A 19,353-nucleotide genomic window follows, 5' to 3' on the forward strand; every position below is an offset into this window, starting at 1 on the left:
TCTGGAGCTGCCCCTAATTGTCAGATACATTGATCAAACACATTTTAAACTGCCTTTTTAGTTTTTGCATGGCACACTAACTGCTGGAGATAGGCTGAAATGCACATTTCAGCCACTGGCTGAAATGGAGCAGCATTTTGCTGATGGGATTTCTTCATGGCTCGATTCAGCCACACCACAGTCATCTGGAAATGGATTCTACCATGAACATTACAGAGAGTTTTGTAATTCTTCTTCTATGTCAGGATTTGTGTAATGTGATCATTTGTTAATGAACTATTCTTATCCAAGTTGCATATTTTGAATGAGATATGTTTGGCTTCTTTGTAAATTGTAATACAGTTTATCTTTTTTTTTAATGATGTGGTGCAATGGTGTTCTCCTGAATATGGGAATTTAAATTTTATTTATTTGTCCGTGTGGTGTGTGTGTGCATCAAGTGTCATCTAGTCACAACCGACTTATGGTGACCCATCAAGGGGCTTTCAAGGCAAGTGAAAAGCAGAGGTGGTTTGCTAGTCCCTTCCTCTTTAGAGTCTTTTTTGGTCATCTCCCTTCCAAATATCAATCTTGCTTAGCTTCCAAGCTCTGATGAGCTCAGGCTATACCATGCCACCTTCCCTCCCAATTTATTATTATGGCTCTCCATACTAGTCAACAATGGGAATAACCTTTCTCTGTTAGTTAGTCGTGACAATCAAACAGATATTGTCCTGGGCCAAAGACAATAATTTTCGGTGAACAATACAAATATAGAGAGATAAACCAAAGTCCGGCAATTATTAGCGGTGATAGGAGTATGACAGAATCAGGCAGAGAGGAAATGGCTACTATAGACATATTTTACCCCTCAGGGTGGTATACATCAATTAGAACATATAAATCAGTGGTCCCCAACCCCCGGTCCGGGGACCGGGACCGGTCCGTAGATCAGTTGGTACCAGGCTGCGGCTCCTCATCCTCCTCCCTGGCTGCTTCAAGCTTCAAGCGTTGCTGAATAGTTATACATCATGGTACCAAGAACATACCTGAGGAATAACCAAAAATATTCTGAAATACAGGGGAGAGGGATAACGAGGGCTAGGATGGTATAGAGCAGTGGCTTCTAATCTAGAAAACTAGGTTTGATTCCCCACTCCTCCACATGCAGCTCGCTGGGTGACCTTGGGCTAGTCACAGTTCTTTTAGGGCTGTTCTTGAAGAGCACTCCTATTTTTAGTATATGGAACAGAAGAGGAATCAGCATTACCTTTTCAAGCCACTCTGTACTTGTAGAGAAGCAGGCTGTGAGTGTCTAAAATATAATAATCCAATCAGTTATATCCAAGGCTACCTCTGTGTCTATTCTTGCTGCAAATATATAAATATACCCCATCACATATCCCACATTTGGCAAGGAAAACATTAGTATCTTTCAAAAAGATGCTTTGCTGATCATTCATATAGGGAAACACTGTTGCCCCATCCTCCTTGTTTTATAAGTATGAATGAATGTTTTAATCATACACATCTGTAGAACTGGATATACAGAGAGAGAGAGAGAGAGAGAGAGAGAGAGATTTCTTTCAAGTGCAAAAAAATGTTTCATTTGTTTGTTCAAAATGTTCAAGATTACATACACTCTCTTCAAGATCACTGTCAGAAGAGATAGAAGAATCTCCCTTCATGAAAGAGCAGAAATGACATCTACATCCATAAAAGCTTAGGTGAAACAGAACAGGAACACTGAATGGAAGACGTCACACAGGACATGTTGTTCCTGGGACATTAAAGAAGGTGTTGGTTTCACATTCTTTTGTGAAGACATAGATTAGCAAGCCATCCTTGCAATGGAAACCTCTAGGAGGATAAAGGTGCCTTCCGTTCTCACTAATTTACCTCTCATAAACATGGGCTTAATGACCATTTACGCACTGGGAACTTCACTGCCCCAGCTTCCGTGCAGATGCACAAATCGGGGACGGATAAGGCACACTGGGCCAAATGCTCCCCTGTGTGGGTGCAGGAAGAGGTGGGGCAACCTGCCACGACTAAAACTCCAGCCTGCAGCCCAGCATGAAACCTCCAGTGCATAAATGGTCAATGAGAGGCAAAGCTTACCAGGGCAGCCCTGGGAGCCCAGTGCAGTGCCAAGATAAAGTCCTGAAAGCTGTGGAGCAGAATGGTAAGGCAAATTCCCCCATTGTGCTGCTGTCATTTTTACCAAACTAGAACGAAGCACTTAATTAAGACCAGTGTAAATGGAACAGGACACTCACAGCCCTCTGTGTTTTGGATCGCCTAGGATTATTTCTACAAACATTTGCAATGAACATTTAAACCGGCTGGTTGCATGAAAACTACATATGCTGAAGCTCTCAGCAAACACCCAACAGCCACATGTTGCCAGGCAAACACACAAAGCTGTCTTATAAGGAGTCAGGTTCAAGTGGGTAGTTGTGTTGGTCTAAAGTATCACAACAAAAACAGCATGCACTCGAAAGCTCACACCTTGAATAAATCTTTGTTGGTCTTAAAGGTGTCATTGGATGCTGTTTTTGTTATAATGAATCCATCCACTGGCCTATTGGTATTTTCTACTGTGACTAGCGGTGGCTCTCCCAGAGTCCAGCTGAAGAGCCTTCAAATCACCTGCTACCTGGCCCTTTTAATGAGAGCTGCTAGGAGTTGAACCTGGGATCTTCTGAACACAGAGAAGATGTCATTGACCTATATCGCCTTCCTTGCAGCAGTCAACTATGTATTGATAACAGGCACAGATGTGTGTATGTGTATAAGACTTTATTGTTTCCAGCCATAGGCCATTAAAATGTTAGCAATATCATAGTGGTTGATATCAAAAAAGCAATTAAACAATTAAAACAATATATGCAGTGGTCCATAGATAATGAAAGACGATAAGAATTTGGGTCTCTAGCTCTCTGGTGGCGTAAATTTGGCTTGAATTTTCCTTGCTGCTAGTGCAAATAATGAGACATTATAACTGATTAGGGGGTTGGTAACCGATAATAAAAATACCATTTTGTCTAAATTTGCAGGGAAGTTCTGACCATTCAAAAATCTCTCAATATATTTGGTTCTCGGCTCCAGGTATAGTGGACAATCCAAAACATAATGATAGAGGTCTTCAACAGCAGGTTCTCCACAAATACATAGGTGAAGGACAAAAGGTACACCAAAAAAATGGCCTGAGAGTAGGGCTGATGGCATAGCTTCAAAGCGTAAATGAGCAAAAGCCGTTCGAAGTTTTGACACAGAAATGGTTGCTAAATAGTCAGATCTGAGATGGACGTTTTGAATACTTTAAACAACAGGGAAGAATTAGATTTTATTATTGTTTGTCTATCCAATATGGCATCACTATTAAAAATCCAGCCTCTCAGATTAGACCCATCAACTTGTGCTCTTAATAAAGGCACAAATGCATCTCTTAGTTACTCCCTCTGGCCATGAAGAAGTCATTCCTATCAGCTAATCTAGATGCTGCTATTCCAGTTTCACTGGGAAAAATGTATAGATCTGTACATACTAGCTGTATGTAATATGTATATCATAGCTAGGACTATCAGAAAAATCATCTTAACTGCTGAATTTCACCAAAGCCAGATTCTGGATTTCAAATACCAGCATTGGGACCTAGAATCCAAAGGTCATGTTGTTGGGAATCTCTGGACTAGGCCTTTCAGACTGGTGATGCTCCTGAGGATGTGCAGAGTAATTCTCCCTCTGTGTAATCATAACCAGATAGGCACATTATTTCATAAGCCACCTTGGGCTTCATGGCAATGCAGGATATAAATATGTAGTTTTTAATACGATTCGTAGGAATTTAATGAGCTCTGAAGCAGCATAAAAATGAAATTTCTCAGAAGATGAAAGATCCACCAGAATATTTCTGCAGGTACAAGGAGTTTTGCATACAGAGTACAACTTCCTCTTCTCACATCAGCCTGAAGTCCCCACCCCCAATGCTATCCCTAGGGAAAATTCCACTTCAAATCACAAGTGGATCCTTAGCCACACTGAATTACATCCAGAGACTTATTCTGACAGAAGAGACTCCACACCTATGCTTTGCTCCAAGGTACAGAGCAGTGAGTTAATTAAAAAAAAAGCAAAAATCTGCATATTTACTCATGGCGGTTTTTGAAATATCAAGGCTTATATCCGCTCCAGGATATCACGGGGGAAAGGTAGGGTCACCACGAATCAATCATGCATGTTGCAGAGGGAAAATGTAAAGCGCCCAAAATCAAAATAGAAATCAAATTCAGTGTAGACTTCTGAGATTTAGTCAATCTGGGAGTGGGTAAAAAGCCCTGTGCAGACTACACCTAGGAGTGCAAACTAACATAGAAAGTGCTGGAGTTTCTATGGTTTCTTCCTTTTCAAAAAGCTATATAATTCTGTCACAGCAAAAACAAACAGAAGCCTTATGGTCGCTGTAAAGATAAATTTGCAAAACTCTTTTTTTTAATTTGATAATCAAAGAGAAGTATGGATTGTGCTGAGCAAGGAACAACAGCAAATCTGAAAGGCTCTGAATGTCTTTTCAAACAGCAGCCACAATTAGTAGGACATGATCCTGCTAATTTGAGCATTATTAAGTCCTGCTGACGGCAATGGGATAGCTTTGAACACATGATTCACTTTCCCACAAAAGCCATGTACTGCATTCCAGCTACGGACTACATGTTCTATAAAACAAGAAGCATATCTTTAGTGGGATGAAGATCCTGAAGATGCCACAAGACTCTTGGTAGTGTTCCTGTTGACACACCGTAAATAAAATATAAACTGAAGTTGTTTTGCCTGTTTACAGGTTCGCTGCGTTATTTGTTCAACATAAACCTTAAGAGCTTTAGTTCCGACCTTGTTCCAGGCAACAGAACTATCAGTTGATGGAAAGCTCCACCTTGTGGCATTAATTCATATTGTGAAAAGTACTTTAGTAGAACAACGCAGGATTTTGAGGAGGCTGAAAGGGTCAGCAATTTTTTGTAATTCTGAGCAAGAGACAAACTAAGAGCCAGTATAAGAATGCCCATAAACATCACTGGAAATACGCAGTTAAACAGTACTTAATGGATACTACTGCTTAATTATACATTTAGTTCAGAAGGTAGCTGTGTCAGTCCGTAGAACCGCTAGATTCAGGTCCAATGTAAACAACCCATTTGAAGCTACTGTACTTATGTCACATCATGAGAAGACCAGAGTCACAGAAAAAGGCAATAATACTACGAAGATCAATTGGCTATACCCTTCCAAGAATCAGAGATTTGATGAAGGGAGCTTTAACTCTCAAAGGTTTATATCCCCTAAATCTCATTGGTCTGTAAGGTGTTCCTAGCTGTCATAACTTTCTGCAACTCAAATATCAGCTGTTACTGGTCCTCGATTAAAGAGTGGGATGCATATAAAATGATGCAGGAACATCTTGTGCAATTGTTTTAGTAACCCAGCATAAATCCGTACATGGTTCAAACTTGGATTACTGGCAGCTGTTCACCATTAACCTTTCTGAAGAAGTGATCAGTGACTCATGAAGGCTCATACGCTGCCACAAATTTGGTTAATCTTTAAGGAGCTGCTGGACTCTTGCTCTTTTCTGAGGCTACAGACAGACTAACATGGCTACCCATCTTGATCTTTCCCCTTTCTGCAAAGCATCACTAGGAAATGTCTTATTAATAATAATAATAATTAGATTTATAAACTGCCCCTTCCTAATTTAAGTCCCATAAAAATCTTTGCCTGCTATTCCTTTATCATACTGATTCTAGCATCCCACCTGTTCTTCCAGTGCACCTTAACATAAAGATTTGTCTTTTAGAAATAGCTACCTTAAGCTGTAGAGTCTAGCCAATCAGCCCTGCTTGAATACTTGAGTCAGCACTTACTTTGTCAGGTTTGTGTCTTTGATTAAGAGAGCTTGGAATTGTATGTTTACAGCATGTCACAATAAATGTGTTAATCTTTAAGGTAACATGTAATGTTTTTGGTTTATTTTGTTTTTTTTACACAATGCAGTACTGTTCTTTGTCCTGGCAGCAACATGGTCAGTCTCTCGAATGTACCACAAAATCCTCACTGGAATTAACAACAGATTTGAGTGAGTTGCAATATAACCTATGAAGAGTTAGCCCACTGGTTTCCAGGGGATTGGACTCGAGTAGAATTGCTAGCAGCCCTCTCTTCCTCTCTCATAATTATTTCTGCACAGCTGGGCCTAGTGAAGGAGAAAGAGAGTGCAGAATCTTCCCTCATGGTGTGCTAGTTCTTGACATGGAGAGAAACAGAGTATAGTACAGAAAAGTACTGGATATACATACACCAGCGATCTGAGGTGATACAGTTCAGACACAAGTATGTCAGTTCAGAGAGAACTAATCAGGGTTAATCTAGACAAGGTAAATCCATGGACTGATCTTACAAACATTTTAAAATGTGGTGTAGTGGTTAAGAGTGATGACTCGCCAGATTTGACACAGCTGGGTGACCTTGGACTCGTCACAGGCCCGACAGTGTTGCTCTGACCCAGCAGTCCTGTCAGAACTCTCTTAGCCTCACCTACCTCACAGGGTGTGTGTTGCAGAGAGAGGAAGGGAAGGTGATTGTAAGTCACTTTGAAACTCCTTCATGTATAAAAACCAACTCTTCTTCTACTATCCTACCCATCTTGTCAGATATTGGAAGCTAAGCAGGATCAGCCTTGCATAGTATTTGGATGGGAGGCTTCCAAGGAACACAAGGGTCATGCCACTGAGGCAGGCAAGGGCAAACCGCCTCTGAATGTCAGTTGCCTTGATAATCCCCACAGGGTCACTGTAAGTCAGTTGTGATTTTGATGGTAAAGAGAGAGAGAGAGAGAGAGAGAGAGAGAGAGAGAGAGAGAGAGAGAGAGATTTGGACTAGGGGGCCATACTGAGAGGAAGAAGACATTTAACTCTCTCACCACATCCCCAGCTGCAGGCTTGGCAATTTAAACCAAAGACACAAACAGACACTCTATTATTAGCAGTCAGATTTTTAAAAGGCAGCCAAAGACAAGGTGCTTGACTTTTTACCTTCCCATAGAGAGTTCTGTTTGGGTGAGCAAAGCAACTCAGAGAAAGAGTTAAGTCCTTTCTTCCCCTTACAGGGCGGCAAGCCCAGATCTCCCATCATCTCATCTGTTCTGACAGATGAACAGATTTATTCAGCATGCAGCAGAGATGGTGATGAGCCTGCATCAAATATTTACATTAATTATAGTGCAGCTCAATTAATTTCTATGTTCAACCAGTTTTATGAATCAACTCATGGCTGCATGTAGGACAAAACTATTTGCATAATCGAGTGACAAGTTCCCGTTGGCACAGGAAGTAAGAAACATCCAGACATTCAGACAACAATAGTATTGATTCAACTACTAACAAAGGTTCAGGAGACAGCAAGCTTTCATTTCATCAGTTTGTTTTTAGAATAGATTTTGATTACTTAGAATTATGGTTGTTTTCACGATGATAACCCCATTAAACTTAGAAATGCTGTGGATGCAACTAAATGACAGAAGTCTCCTTTATTTATCGATATTTGAAAATATTGCCAGAAATAAAAGAATATTTTTCAGTGTTTTAACACAAACTATACCACTCAAATTTTCATCCCCCCCCCAAATTAGGAACAATATTAATTTTCTTATTTATCAAAGGACTCATGATCCTATAAGGGGTGGCGTTCAAAAAGCACTATGCATCTATGATCATATGCATAGGCATTGCAACAGAGAAGTATGATTTTTTTTAAAAACTAGCAGGCATCGCAGGACCTTTAAACTGCCAGAATATGGAGCAAGGGGATTGGTTGCCTGAATTGATTAACAGGTGGAAGCATGACATGTATAAGGCGCGTTGCTCTCTTCTGCCGTTTCCAGCAACAGATATGGAGGGTGAGATGTGCAAAAAGGTGGCAGACAAAGGTGAGACAGCAAAAAGGTTAGGAGGGGCTGGGAAGCGTGATAAAATTTAGCACTTTGCCATTCCGCTGACATAACACTATTTTTCCTAATGTGCGGAAATGCCCTTTGAATTGTTAGGAGAAATATCTCTTTGAACAAATGCAGTTTAAACAGTTATTCTTTTAAGATTCTTATGTGCAATGCATTGTACAATAATTATTCTTTGGGAAACATGTGTATTCAAAACTGACTGCTATATCTGTGCATAGTATTAGTAACAAAGTAAATACACCACTTCAATGAAAGAAAATATATATAAATATATAATTCTTCAAACAATATAAAATTTTACTGTAATCACAAAATGAATTATCAGAATTATGTCACAAGTAACTTGATTTCACCATGATTACTTAATCTGGACTAGAACCATCGAGTACATTGAGATATCCTGCTAAAATGTAGTCAGACTCCAAGTTGCCCCTGTTAGCATGAATACAACTTGTTCATTGCAACTCCTCTGACTCATTCTTTTCTCCTCTTCTCCTGTAGAGAAATCTCTAACCTAGGTTTCCTGACAGCCCTGGAAGGGTTTCCCGAATAGGTGGGAGTATACACACACACACACACACACACACACATATATATATTTGTTGTTAGGTGCGAAGTCGTGTCCGACCCATCGCGACCCCATGGACAATGATCCTCCAGGCCTTCCTGTCCTCTACCATTCCCGGAGTCCATTTAAGTTTGCACCTACTGCTTCAGTCACTCCATCCAGCCACCTCATTCTCTGTCGTCCCCTTCTTCTTTTGCCCTCAATCGCTCCCAGCATTAGGCTCTTCTCCAGGGAGTCCTTCCTTCTCATGAGGTATCCAAAGTATTTGAGTTGATGGGGTTGGATGGAGTGGGAAGGAAAGGGAAGGGAAGAGAAGAAGGGAAGGGAAGGGAAGGGGCCCCAAGTAGGTGTGTACACAGCTATGCTTCCCAACCATATTTGGGCAATCACTTCTGAGGTTTCTTGAACCCTGAAGAATGTTTCCGGGGTTTCTCAATGGTAAAGAAGTTGAGAAAGGCTGCTCTAGCCTAAAATCAAACTCAAATACCCCAAGATGTCTGAATGCAAATGGATGGGCAAACTAGAGTAAGAATATTATGGGAACCTAATAAAAGAGGAAGATGTCTTTTACTATGCTGTGATCGTCTCTGAAAATCTTTTCACGGGTGGTGTTTTTGAAAACCGTTTCCAGTTTCCTTCCAGTGGAGATATTACGTCTAAAGCACATTCTTCACAGCTTTTGGTATTTTTATATTCACCGTCAGATTGTGCACTTCAGAAGAAGAAAAGGCCATGGATATAGTCAGTCATTCTACCCATACCAAATTTGGAATCTTCAGAAGATATTAATTGCCTTACACGGACAACACAGCAAATGTAATGCTTGTCAATGAAACCACAGTTTCTAGATATTTTTGACACAAGGTATTAGAAGCAAACTTTCTGAAGACAGAAAATAAAAGACATGATCCAGCTAGGCTTAGAGCCAGACTAGATGCTTGCTGCTGTACATGCACAGAATACTCTATGTGGAGCAGCAAAAACAGAAATAACTCCCCCCTTACACACTGCTGTTTCAGCTCAGAAAACAGCAGGGGTGGGGGAGCTCTTCCTCTGCCTGTGGTGACATTCGGACTCCAAACAGGCTCTGCTTTATTTGTTTGATAGTCATTTCCCACAGCTGCTGTGGGGCTCCTGGATACTGAGTCCTAACTCTTTTTGAAAAGCATCGGCCTTGTTTGTCCCATAAGCACTTCAAATCCCATCTATCCCATTAATAGAGTTGCTAGCTTGGGTTGGGAAATACCTGGAGATTTCTGGTTGGAGCCTGAGGAGGGCAGGGCTCCGGGAAGGAAGGAAGGGAAGGAAGAAACTTCAGCGGATGCCAGAGAGTTCACCTTCTAAAGTGGCCATTTACTCCAGGTGAACTGATCTGTCACCAAGAGACCAGCTGTAATAGTGGGAGAGCTCCAGCTACCAGATATTGTCAACCCCACAAATCAAACCCGTTTTTAAAAACCTCCTTGTGTTTACAGTGTCATCCTAAAGAGAGCTATACTCTTCTGTGCCTATTGACTTCGATAGGCATATCAGCATGTCACGGCAGTGTAACAACACAGTCCTAAGAACCCTTTATTGGGAGTAAGCCACATTGAATAGATATGAGTAGGATTCTGAGTAAACTGTCCAAGCTGCTTACTTTGAAATCTTTTTTTCAGTACTGTTTTTGGCCTCAAGATGGGGCAGTTTACAGCAACTCTATGCTGAGGGAGAAGCTGTGGGTGGATGTGTTTGTTAGGATATTTGGGCAGAGTCTGCACTTAATTTGTTTATTCCGTTGTCAATCCTGTTGAATTCAGATTGATTTGAACTCGGGTCTTCCTTCCCCCCCCCCCCATTGAAATAGAAAAGTGTTCTGGGAGGAATGGGAAGGTGACTGTAAGCCACTTTGAGCCTCCTTCGGGTAGGGAAAAGCAGCATATAAGAACCAACTCTTCTTCTTCTTCTTCTTCTTCTTCTTCTTCTGCACGTGGTTAGGGTAGTTTAGAAGGGGGGGGAGCCAATCCTCTTTCTTTTCTTGAAGGGGGGGGGAGAGGAGCCTAGCAGGGAGCCTCTTTTCTTGGAGGGGGGGGGAAGAGAGGATCGAAGAAGGCAGAGGAGGGGGGGGAATCCAAGACTGACAGAAGTTGAGAGAAATTAGGGGCTTCTCCTTTAAGGCAAGCTGATCACATGATCAGCTTTGGCCAATCTACCACAGAGGAGAGCCCAGATTCAAAACAGCCTGCTTTCTCAATTCGATTCTTTAAATATTGAGCATTAAAAGCACTCTAAGATTTTGCACAATAAATTTAGGATCACTCTGGATCAATCCTTCTTGCTGCAGAAGGAAAATTTAAATCGCCCAAAATCAAAATGGAAATCGCATTCTGTGTAGAGGGCAGGGACTGAATCGACCTGGGATTGGAATAAAAGCTCTGTGCAGTTTACACCTTGGTTTCTGGCCACAGCATAACATGCCAGACTGGATGATGCCATGAGGTGAGGCCTAGAGTGCTGTGGCTTAGGCAATGGAGGGTGATGAGGGACATAACTTGTATGAGGAAATGGCACAGAGTGAAATATAATTGTATGATGATGGTGATGTTAGCCATTCAGTCATGCCCAACTCTGGGCGATCCTATGTCTCAGCTGTCTCCATGTCTTCCCATCTTGTACCACTTCTATTAATTGTGTAATGCCCTGGCTGATGTCCCTTTTGATTGTATGTAATCACTGTGTTCTTTGTCATCCTGGTTTCTTTTTACCACTGACCAGTCCTAGCATAATTACTCTCTCCATTGAGTTGGATCGTATGATATGGCCAAGGTCAGTGAGCCAAAGATTTGTGATTTCACCTTCCAGTGATAAATCAGGCTTTATGCGCTCTGGTATTTCCTTGTTTATGACTTTTGCTGTCCATGGAATCTACAGAAACCTTCTCCAGCACCAGAGTTCAAACAAATCAACTCTCCTCCTGTCCAATTTCTTCATCATTTAGTTTTCACAGCCATAAGTGGCTAATGGAAATATTGAACGTTTGGTAATCCAGTTTGTCTTTGATTTTCCATGCTTGGTTGTAAGTCTGCATGTAATAATAATACACAGTCCTGGGGAAATTCGGTTTGGGAAGGACCTCAGAAGAGTATAATGCCATAGAATCCACCCTCCATGGCAGCCATTTTGTCCAGAGGAACTGATGTCTAAGCCTGGACATTAGTTGCAGTTCTAGGAGGTCACCAGGCCCTATATTGAGCTTTCCAACCCTACTCCTGCCTGCAAAGGCAATCCTACCATGGGAGAGTCACATGTCCAAAGCCTCACTAAGACATAGGGCCACTTCTGACCAGTCACTCAGACTAAATTACCTCAGTAGAGCTGTTGTGATAAAATGGGGACATCCCAGGCATATTACTCCAAACGTCTTGCAGAAAGGATAGAACAGAAACACAATAAATTGATGTCATTTAGGCCTTTGGCTGTGAACTCTATATGCACAGTGAGATTCTGAGCATCCTCGGATTTTGGAAACACACCTCCACACCAGCAAACAAGCTGGCACTAAACCCGGGGAAGCTCTGGTCATAAGAAGTCTCTCACACCAGGAAAAGAAACAAAAACCTCAAGGCCTTGTATGCATTTTTGTATTGTGGACTATACGGTTTTGATTTTTTTAAATGCCACATTCTTTTGCTTTATGTTAATTACCATAAGGCAACGGCAGAAGAAACACTAGTGCATTGGTGCAGCCTAGGGAAAGTTCTGTAAAGAAAACTAGCATATGACCAAATCCCCACTTTTGACAGAACGAGCTGGTTGTAATGCTGCCCCGTTATACCCAGCCTCTAAAAATAGCCCTATTATGTATATAGCCTGTGGAATATTGATTCAACTATTTAGCCTCACCGCTTCCTCTGAAAACATGAACTCTGTGGCCTCTGAACTGTAAACATGCAGCTGACAAATACTATCATCATCTAGATTGTATAGTACTCAAAGGCACATTCTCTTATCTTTGTGGTTTGGACTTATATTGACTCAGACCCTTGGCCAATGGTCGGTATTGTCTACACCAGGGGTAGTCAAACTGCGGCCTTCCAGATGTCCATGGACTACACTACCCATGAGCCCATTTGCTGGCAGGGGCTCATGGGAATTGTAGTCCATGGATATCTGAAGGGCCGCAGTTTGACTACCCCAGCAGCAGCCCTCCAGGGTCTCAGGCAAAGGTCTTTCACCTTGCTTCCTACCTGATCCTTATAACTGGTGATGCCAGGGATTGAACCTGGAAGCTTCTGCAAGCCAAGCAGGTGCTCTGCCAGTGAGCCACAGCCCCGCCACAGCTTACAATTTACAAACAAATTTGCTATGAACTGCTGGATTACCATGATGATCATGCAAGAGCTTGCTGTTGGTAGATGCAAATATAAGTAACTCTGAGTCAGGAGCAATAAACAGCTGTACTTAAGCCTAGGTCCAAAGGATCTCCGGTTCATGATTTCTAAGGTCAGTAGCTTGAGCTAGAAGCCAGCCACTCAAATGCAGCAAGCATAAATGTACAGCTCTGTTGACCAGGCAACAGTTGGGTCCCCCAGTTGGGGCCTGGAGACCCATTGGTTTTGAGCCTCTTCCCCCATTTTTGGGCTCTCAGAAACTGGGGGAACTTACCAGGTACAGGGAAGGAAGAAGCAGGAAGTAAACATGATGTACTAACATCACCCAGGAGTGGCACAGGCAAATCAGTATTGTTGGGTAATTCTGGTTTGATGGCAAAACTAAAAAAAAAAAAGGCCCAATTCTACCATAGAGTTTTTTCCTCAAAGCCAGAGTGTCACCCCAATGTCACTGACATGCCAACATCACTTCTGGGTGACATCAGCATGTTGTGTCAATTTCCTGTGCGCCTCCCTACTCCCAGAATGCTCACCCGCCCCCACGAGCTGCTATGAGGAACCTGGGAACTCTAGGCATATGCCATCAAGATTGGTTGAATATTCATTATATATATTAAAAAGAACAATATCATTGCATTCTACCATAGTGAACAAATGGGTAAGAGAAACAGATAGTTGGAATACAGCCAGTAGACATTTTAGAAATCTCCTGTCCTTAGGTATTCTCCATATTCCAGATTGTAATTATGCATTCCCTCCCACAAATTCCAGTCCCAGCATCACATTCCTGTAAAAGTTATTGCCCAAGACTGCTTACTATTTGATCTCTTTGATTTTCTTTTTACACTGCGGAAATACTTCTCATGTTGTAATAGATGACTGCCTTTTTAAAAGGAGGAAGTCCCAAGTACATTTCTGAATGGAATGGCATATGTCAAGTACATGCCAATGATAGCTAAAAATATAACAGCACATGATATGTAGTAAGGTGTACAGATGTGGTATTATCAAGGGCTGGTACTAAAGGCATAAGTAGCACCCTAACACCTAAATGCAATACTGGATCTTTGCATAACCATCCCTCACAGAGTAGACCTTCCTGCTTGACTTCTTTCTTCTCTGCCTCCTTCCAGCTGGTCATTAATCTTCTGCTGAATGCTATTTAGTACCAGCAGACTGGAATAACCAGTATTATTCACTCTTGCAAGAGCTAGAGACTGAACATGGCCAATGAATGCAACACTTTCCCCCATGATCTCTCCCTCTCGCATATTGAGCTGCGCCAAGAAGTATCTCCTGAGCATTAGAGTGTTATTGAAATGCTGCTTGATAACTGTATGTGCTTTAAGAACATGCCATATTACTCTACATCGGCATGTTATAATGTTTTGGCACCTGAAAATCCTTGAGTGTATTTGCAAGCAATTCCTTCAAAAGCTTCATGGCATCCGGGTGACATAAGAGACTATAACCTGTCGGCATTTGGTTGCTTTGTAGTTACTGTGAAGGGATCATCGATGCAGTAATTGCTGCCCTGTTGTCCAAGGTAAAAATGGCCTGAAAGAATTCTTAAGCTTTTTTGTTGTATGGGGGAATGTACATAATATAGAGCAGTGGTTCTCAACCTTCCTAATGCCACGACCCTTTAATACCGTTCCTCATGTTGTGGTGACCCCCAACCATAAAATTATGCAAGTGTTCTTTCACAGAAATTAAACTGAAACTGACCAATGGCATGAAGATCCATTGTTCATGATTGTATATGGATGGGTTATAAATTGTATATAAATTGGCAGGTGCCTTCAGGAGGAGCGGCAACAGTGGCACCCCCCCCCCCCGGCCAAGCTGCTTGCCTTGCCACGACCCCATGAAAGGGTCGTTCGACCCCCAAAGGGGTCCTGACCCCCAGGTTGAGAACCACTGGTATAGATTATGTGGCATTAAAAGATATGTAGCTATTGAAACTTGATCCTGGATACTGAAACAACACTATTAAACTAAATGTGTCTGAGTACTATAATTCATTTTAGTGACTGTATTTCTGAAAGGCTTGTTGGCCAAGTAATAAAGATGACAGAAGACTACATTCTGAACAGCACTTGCTGTGCTTCTTCTGCCAAAGTCTCCCATACAAATTAAAACAGTGGTAATATCATTTTTTCCTAAATGTATAACTAAATTCTAATTCCAATACCAGCGTGATGTTCTAGGATGATCTTTACAAAAAGGATGACTATAGTAATAACCTGTACTGCACCTTGATTAAAATTAAACAGGACAATAATGTTTCTTTGTGACTCAGATCTAGCCTCTGCACTGCTAGTTGGTCATCCCTACTTTCAAGGAGAGAAGGTATTTGTTGTAATTATCAGGCAATATAGACTGTTATGCATGTGCTTTGGGATGAGTAGGACCTCGATGACCTTCTGATTGTATGCATCATTGCTACTCAGAAGTTTTAAATTTTAAAGGTTCACAAACCATTTAAAACTTAAAAATTATTACTAGTAATGATGTCGCAAGTCAGTAATGGTGTCACAAGTCTGGGGCATACAGGATTTCTACATGCGCAAGGTGGTTAGAACCCAAATGAATAAACCAAGCAAGCAAACCATTCTGCATTGTATTGCAAGCTGTTTTAAAAACTATATTTTTCTTAGGCTTCCCATGGGAAGAGTTGAAATCAATGGCACTTACTTCCAAGTCATGGATTTAGAGCTAGGTGTCAGGGTTGTGCGCTTTGGTGCGGTTCGGCTGCCTTGGTGATCACCGAAGCCCGAAGCAGCATATACAGGGCCAATGCCGTGGCACGGAGAGGAGGGGTAGTGCTGCCGCCCCTCCTCTCCACGATGTGGTGCTGGCCACCGCGGGCTTTAGTGATCACCAAAGTGGCTGAACCTTGCTGAGGTGTACAACCCTAAAATGTTGATCTCTGCGCTCTTTGTTGGCCTGGTTTCCTTTTTCCACTGACCAATCCTAGCATAATTGCTTTCTCCACTAAGCTGGATCGCATGATATGGCCAAAGTAAGTGAACTGGAGTTTTGTGATTTTGCCTACCTGTGATAAATCAGATTCTATGCATTGTAGTATCTCCTAGGTCGTGACTTTTGCTGTCCATGGAACACACAGAAACCTTCTCCAGCACCAGAGTTTAAACTAATAGATTCTTCTCTTGTCTGATTTTTTAATCATCCAACTTTCACAACTATAAGTGGATATTGGAAATATGATAGATCTAACTAATCTACATTTGGTAGTCATAGAATCATAGAGTTGGAAGGTACCTGCTGGGTCATCTAGTCCAACTCCCTGCACTATGCAGGACACTCACATCCCAATTGCTCATCCACTGTAAACTGCCACCCCCTTGAATCTTCACAGAATCAGCCTCTTTGTCAGATATCTATCCAGCCTCTGTTTAAAAATTTCCAAAGATGGGGAACCATCTTTGGTTCAAGCTTGTCATTGCTGAGCAACCCAAAGCAATTCAACATTTTATTTTCATACTGCAATCACCAGTTTCATCAGTTTGTGATCCAAGAAAAATGAATTCTTGAATGCACATGATCACTTCACCATCGTTATTGTTTTTTGCAGTGGTCATTAATTTTGTCTTTTTTTGTCTTTTTAGTGTTTAAGAAAAGGCCGAATTCCTTACTTCATTGACCTTTGAACATTGACCTGTTCTAGGCCTTCCTTAGTTTCTGACAGGAGGGCAGTGTCATCAGCATACCAAAAATTATTTATACTCCTTCCTCCAATCTTAGTTCCATTGTTTGACTCTTTGAGTTCAATCTCCCTCATAATGATCTCAGCATACAATTTAAACAGGAAAGGGGAAATAATACAACCTTGGCACACTCCTTTCTCTATTCTTGTCTCAATATTTTTTATTTGTCTTTTAAAATAGAACCAGTCAGTGTCAACAAATGGTGTACATCCAGTAGCTTCTTGGTTTGAGTAGAGAGACTGCATCAGTTTGATCAAATGCACTGGCACCCCCAAATTTTGCAGGGCTTCCTACAATTTGTTGTGATCCACACAATCAAAAGATTTCTTGTAGTCAACAAAACAGATATAGACATCTTTCTGATATTCCCGTGACTTTTCCAAAATCCAGCACAAATTTGCTACATGGTCACAAGTGCCACATCCCTATCGAAAGCCAACTTGAACATCTCATCATTCCCTTTCAATGGTCGTTGCTATGTGTTGCTATGTGTTGTTGCATGATTTTAAGCAGGATCTTACAAGCACGAGAATTTTCCCAAGTAAAAAAAATTGCCAAGAAAATCCTATTGCAAAGCTCTCTGCCCCAAATCCCACCCACTCCTGGCTCCACCCCCAAAATCTCCAGGTATTTCCCAACCCAGAGCTGGCAACCCTATTGGAGAGACACTAAGTACGTAACTACAATTAGTGGACTGGCCTGCATTGAGTCAATTACACTAACCATAGGTAATGTAACCAAACCAAACTGTTATTTCACATAGTGTTTGGACTGATGTAGGGTTGTCAGGGCACAGCCAACAACACCTGGAAGGAATTGAGTGGTGGGCACATTGGCATCACGCTGATGAGCTTTGTCACTTCCTGTTAAAACAGGACACTTCCAGGTAAAACAGAAAGTAACACAGGGATGATCTAATATGTAACAAACTATAGAGACTTGTATCACTCCTGGCTCCAATGCAGGGGTAGTCAACCTGTGGTCCTCCAGATGTCCATGGACTACAATTCCTATGAGCCCCTGCCAGCAAATGCATGGACATCTGGAGGACCACAGGTTGACTACCCCTGCTCTAATGCACTGGTGTGATGCCGGCACACATTCCTCTCCCACCCACCAGACTTTGGTAGGCAATGAAAGGGATTGATGGGAGGCCTCCCATTATAGCTCTAAACTCAGCCACTGTGTATTTTTATGGCAGCTTTTGCAAGCTGATGAAATTTTATTAAATGACTGGGGAGGAGAATCAGAGAGGACAACTTATATTCAGTTCTTATTTATTCCAAGTTCTTTATTTCAGGCACTGTTTCCTTTTTCCCCCATTTCCTTGTTAGAGACAACAGGGAGTCTCTTTTTTTCTCCCTTGTTGTATTAAATATAAAAAAGTAAAAAAAATTATTTCCCAGTCTCCTTCCAAATCGCAGAAAATCAATTCTAAAGGTATATAAGTCCTTAGTGCATTTCACAACATTAGGGTGGCCTGAGAGAAAGAGAGACCAATGGCCACTTCCCAACAGAGATATTTGAGTTGTTCTGTGTAGCTGAACAACTGAAAGCTCTAAATGCATTTCTACCGTTATGAATTGTGCTTTTACAGTATTTATTCAAACAAAGATTACACACTCTGGTTTCTTTTTACAAAAGATGACCCCTTAAAATGTAATGAACACACACACACAAGCAATTACTGGACACAACTGTAACATATACAAATGTAAGCCTACCCCCCTCCCCTCTTTCCTAGTCTTGTGTTTGAACAAATACACTATATAACCACACCAGTGAGATAAATACAGTTTTATTTGTACATGAGCAGGTGTTTTGCCTTTATGCTAATAGTAATTTGCAATGCGAAAAGGAAAAGCCTCCACCTTTAAGCAACAAGAGAAAACAGGTGTGTTTATAACTATGCTGAAAAATAAAGCAGGATCTTACTAGCATGAGAATTTTCCCAAGTAAAAATTTTGCCAAGAAAATCCTATGGTAAAACTCTCTGCCCCAAATCCCACCCACTCCTGGCTCCACGCCCAAAGTCTCCAGGTATTTCCCAACCCAGAGCTAGCAACCCTATTGGAGAGACACTTAGTAACTACAAATAAATAAATTTTAAAGTACTGATGTTTAGATGGAGGGCAAGTAGGAAGCAACAACTCCATCCCCCCCCCCCCAAATAAACCCCATCCTTTTCAAACAAGTTTGGAGATTTATGCTGCTATTATTTAGACTGGTTGTTCTCAATGTTTCACATCTTACAGGTTGGTGTAGTGGTTAGGAGTGCGGACTTCTAATCTGGCAAGCCGGGCTTGATTCCCCATTCCTCCCCCACATGCAGCCAGCTGGGTGACCTTGGACTCCTACAGCACTGATAAAGCTGTTCTGATTGAGCAGAAATATCAAGGCTCTCTCAGCCTCACCTCCCTCACAGGGCATCTGTTGTGTGGAAAGGAAACGGAAGGCAAATGTAAGCCGCTTTGAGACTCCTTTGGGTAGAGATAAATGTCCCTCTCCAGGCCCATCAGTGGCCATTGGGGGGCAGGTTGACATGACCATGTATGATCATATCACCTGATAAATGCTTCCAGGGACATCAAGAAATCTCAGGATTTCATGAAACCCTGGTCTAGCCACTACAATACATTGGCTCTCACTGCCTGGAAAGATGTGCTTTAACAGAAGCAGCAGTTGACCTTC

This window comes from Paroedura picta, chromosome 6 (genome assembly GCF_049243985.1).
Source record: "Paroedura picta isolate Pp20150507F chromosome 6, Ppicta_v3.0, whole genome shotgun sequence".
NCBI classification, from domain to species: domain Eukaryota; kingdom Metazoa; phylum Chordata; class Lepidosauria; order Squamata; family Gekkonidae; genus Paroedura; species Paroedura picta.